Below are 4902 nucleotides of genomic sequence, written 5' to 3'. Positions count from 1 at the left end.
AGGTAAGACAGAAGAAGAGATTTGGAAAATCATTTGTACATCTCCACCCATGCTCTTGACCTTTTATCATGGCCATAACCGTATGCCTGAGCAAGCCTTCTAGAGTCTACAAATCATGACTGTGTTCTTCTTTGGAGTCTGTTCATATGGAGCCAGATGTAGAGCTAAGGTTCCCTAGTCAAGAAAGCTGAGGCCACCCTAGGTTAGCTGCCATCCAGATGAATTCCAGATATATAAGTGAGCCCCAGTGAGACTGGTTGAGTCTAGCCCAAGTGAACTACACCTCACAAACACATAACCTAATTATGTATTTCTTGCTGTAGATCACTGAATATTTGGTATTGTTAGAATATATACTGATATAATATCTTCATATTAATATCAAGAAAATGTAACTTTAAATTTCATTAGACTTCCCAGTGTGTTTGTGACATTTCAAATATACCAAGAAATATATTAACTTTCTCACATATTTTCGTAGAAAATGACCTATAAGTGTTATTTAATTTTACTTATCCCAGTAAAGGACCAGTGTTAGCAAGTGGGCATTAAGAGTTTTTCGGGCTGGCGCTGTGGCTCAATAGGCTAATCCTCCACCTGCGGCTCCAGCACCCCAAGTTCTAGTCCCGGTTGGGACACCGGATTCTGTCCCAGTTGCCACTCTTCCAGTACAGCTCCCTGCTGAGCCTGGGAGTGCATTGGAGGATGGCCCAAGTGCTTGGGCCCTGAACCTGCATGGGAGACCAGGAGAAGTACCTGACTCCTGGCTTCGGATTAACACGGTGCGCTGGCTGCAGTGCTCTGGCCATAGTGGCCATTGGGGGGTGAACCAATGGAAAAAAGGAAGACCTTTCTCTCTGTCTCTCTCTCTCTCACTGTCCACTCTGCCTGTCAGAAAAAAAAAGAATTTTTCAAGGAGCTGGCACTGTGACATAGAAGGTTAAGTCACCACATGCAGTGCCAGCTTCCCACATGGTCCCCAGTTTGAATCCAGGCTGCTCCACTTCCCATCCAGCTTTCTGTTAGTTTTCCTGGGAAAGCAATGGAAGATGGGAGACCCCGAAGAAGCTCCTAGCTCCTGGCTTTGGCCTGGCCCAGCCCCAGCTGTTGTAGCTATTTGGGGAGGTTCTCTCTCTCTCTCTCTCTCTCTCACTCTCTCACTCTCTCTCTCTCTCTCTCACTCTCTCTTTCTCTCTCTCTCTCACTCTCTCTCACTCTCTCACTCTCTCTCCCTCTCTCACTCTCACTCTCTCACTCTTTATCTCCCCCTCCCTTTTCCTCCCCTCTTCCCTCACTCCCCTCTTCCCTCGCTCCCCTCTAACTCTGCCTTTCAAATAAATGAATAAAATTTTTTGAAGAGTTTTTCAGAATTTCCTTGGTGACTCATTCTCATCAGGGAAAAAAATCACTAGTCACCCTTAACTCAAGATCAGGTTTCCTGAAAACTTGCCAATTTTTACATTTCTCCTTTTCACATGATATAGGATAAAGATTTTTGCTTATAAACATATTTAAAGTGACTTTTGCAGTCTCCTTTCCCCCTTATAAACATTCTCATTGCATAAGGCCACTATAGACCTTAAGCCTGCTGAACTTCCTATAGCTCCCCACCTCTCTTCTGTGTTGGACCTTAGACATGTGCCCTCCCTTTAAATTCTGTACTTTGATAAAATTCCCTTTATAATCAATAGTTATAACTCCCAGTGCAATAATTTTGAATCTGCAGATATTTTCTCTGCATATTTCCATTGGGAAAGTTTGTCATATGATTCATAGATTGTCTCCTTAAAGTCAGTGAAAGAGCATTGAGCTATCATAATTTTAATTCTATTTCAAGATTCATTTCAGAATTTTGGAAAATCCATTGATATCTTTCAGTTTCCTTTGCTACTGATCTTCTAAAAATAAGTCATGGTCCTTTTGTAATTATGTCATGATGTTTCCTTGTTTGAAAAAATGAAACCTTTTTCACAAGTATTCTCCTACTTGGGAATCATTATTCTGAAAATGTATTTTTCCCTACGTATTTTTTTAAAGATTTATTTGTTTGAAAGGCAGAGTTACAGAGGGAGAAGTCTTCCAATCCAGTCGTTCACTCCCCAGAAGACCGCAACGGCCAGAGCTGCACTGATCTGAAGCCAAGAGCTTCTTCCAGGTCTCCTGTGTGGGTGCAGGGTTCCAAGCACCTGGGCTATTTTCTGCTGCTTTCCCAGGCCATAGCAGAGAACTGGATTGGAAGTGGAGCAGCTGAGACTTGAACCAGCACCCATATGGGATGCCGGCACTGCAGGCGGCAGCTTTACCTGCTATGGCACTGTGCTGGCCCCTCCCTATGTATTGAGTGCATGTACTGTATTCTCATTTATCAAACTTATACTAATATAACTCTTTAATTCTAAACAATTTCTTGTATCCTGGCATTTAATTTTGAAGTTTTTCAGCATGGAAAGGAATACAGAAAGCAAATTTTGATAACAGTATTTATTTATTTATTTTGTTTGTTTAGCACCAGTGCTTATTTCAGGGAAATGGACTCAAGGGCCAGGGTGTGTCCAGGGGAGTCCCAGGGTCCCCTGTTTCTCACATGACCTTCAGGAACTGGAACTTTTTTTTAAAAAAAAAGAATTATTTATTTGAAAATCAGAGTTACACAGAGAAGGAGAGGCAGAGGGAGAGAGAAAGAGAGGTCTTCTATCTGCTAGTTCACTCCACAATTGGCCACAAAAGCCGGAGCTGCACTGATCTGAAGCCAGGAGCCAGGAGCTTCCTCCAGGTCTTCCCACATGGGTGCAGGGGTCCAAGGACTTGGGCCTTCTTCTACTGCTTTCCCAGGCCATAGCAGAGAGCAGAGAGCTGGATCGGAAGTGGAGCAGACGGGACTCAAACTGGTGCCCATACGGGATGCTGGCACTGCAGGTGGCAGTTTTACCTGCTATGCCACAGCACTGGCCCCAAGGTAATGGAACTTTTGTCCAGCAAAGACAACCTTGTCCCCAAGAGTCTCCTCAATCCTCACGAGTTTTTTGTGTTTGGCCAGATGCTCCAAGCAGCAGGGATCACCAGTCTTGATGTGTCCTGTGAGAGCCCCACCATGAGGTCGGCTATGAATGTGTGCTGCGTCTTCCCAGAGTGTGGCTCAGAGTCACCCTCCAGCCATTAAACTGAGCCAGTTTACAGGCCTGGGTTGGTCAGTTACTGGACCAGTCTAGCTGCCCTTCAGCAGCAGTTCTGCTGCAGGCCTTCTTCTCTGCAGCCTGGGCAGTCCTCCTGGGGTTGTGAACGTGAGGTCATCCTCCACAATCTGGATGTCAACCTCCAAAAGGAATGAGGGCTAAGTGGCCAGTCATTCTGGTTAAAGGGGTCATCTATGGAGACCACAGGATAGTTCTTTTATTAAAAAAAAGATTTATTTGAAAGGCAGCATTAGAGAGAGAGAGAGAGAGAGAGAGAGAGAGAGAGAGAGAGTTGAGAGAGTTAGAGAGAACCATCTGCTGATTCACTCACCAAATGGCCACAATGGCCAGATCTGGGCCAATCTGAAGCCAGGAGTCAGGAGCTTCTTCTGCACCTCCCATTGTGGGTGCAGGGGTCCAAGCACTTGGGCCATCCTCCACTGCTTTCCCAGGCACATAAGTAGGAAGCTGGATTAGAAGTGGAGCATCAGGATTCCAACTGGGCCAAACTGGATGCTGGTGCTGCAGGCAGTGGCTTTACCTGCTATAACCACAGCTCAAGACCCAACAGGATAGTTATTGATGAAGCTCTTGAATAGCTCCCAGAGCTGCTGCCCAGTGATGGGCTATGCAGGATCATCTGGTGATATGTAGTCAAGATGGTACCTGCTATTGTGATAGAACTCAGAGGCCACAGCATCCATGCCAATCATCACCCTACCTGGCTGGTCAGTCATCTGGATGGACGTCTTCAGCAGCTCCAAGGCCTCACTGGTTTCCTGGTCTCACTGGTCTCCAGGACATTGGGTGCAAAGCTGCCCTCATCACCCGCCTTGGTGGCATCCTTCCCATACTTGACCTTGATGACCCCCTTGGAGTGGTGGTAGACCTCGGCACCAATGCACATGGTTGCCACGAAGGAGCTGGCTCCTATGGGCAGAATCATGAACTCCTGCTCGGCCAGCTTGTTTCCAGCATGGGAGCCCCCACTGATCATACTGAAGGCAGGCACTGGGAGTAGGAGGCCTGTGCTCCCAGTGAGATCTGTGATGTGTGGGTAGAGTGGGATCCCCTTCTCAGCTGCTCCAACCTTACACATGGCCCAGGACACATCCAGGATGGCATTGGCACCAAACTTGGACTTCTTCTTCATCCCATCCAGCTCAATCATAAGCTTGTGGACTTTTCCTTGATCCACAACAATAGGGGCCTACAGTCTTGTTCATGTGTTCCACAGCCTTCAGGAGCAGGATTTGTCTCCTCTTTGTTCTAGTGTTTCACAGACACCTGTGGAAGTTCCGCTGGGCACAGATGTTCCAACTCAGCCCTTGGCTGCTTGCAGGTGCACCTCCACAGTGGGGCTGCCCCTTGGAGTCCAGGATTGCCAGGGCTAAGATTCTCTGGCTGTGGCTCTCAGGAGCCTCAAAACATCCACTCGCAGTGCCATTCCATCTTACCCTCTCCCAGCATGCGAGGGTGTGAGGGTGCAGACCAAGGATGAATTAGAGGGGCCCTCAGAGCTGGGGTGGTACCCACTGATAGGTAGCACAGGCACAGCACCTGTAGCCCAGGGAGGCCATGGTCTGACTGTAGTGGCTTCTGTGCCAGCCACGCATCAATGAATGGTGCTGACTCAGGTTGAGGAAATGGGTGGACAGGAGGAAGTGGTGGCCCTTTGTGAACGTCTGACCATGGGGGACTCTGGGGAAGTCAGCTCCCAGCACTGAAG

General features: G+C 47.4%; 1 pseudogene; it reads right to left on the bottom strand.

Annotated features, from left to right (window-relative positions):
* Positions 1-2466: 2466 nt before the first annotated feature.
* Positions 2467-4414, bottom strand: LOC100357625 (beta-enolase-like; annotated as a pseudogene).
* Positions 4415-4902: the final 488 nt, after the last annotated feature.

The sequence above is a fragment of the Oryctolagus cuniculus genome (assembly GCF_964237555.1).
Source record: "Oryctolagus cuniculus chromosome 17 unlocalized genomic scaffold, mOryCun1.1 SUPER_17_unloc_3, whole genome shotgun sequence".
NCBI classification, from domain to species: Eukaryota; Metazoa; Chordata; class Mammalia; order Lagomorpha; family Leporidae; genus Oryctolagus; species Oryctolagus cuniculus.
This window is presented reverse-complemented; position numbering and strand designations above follow the sequence as displayed.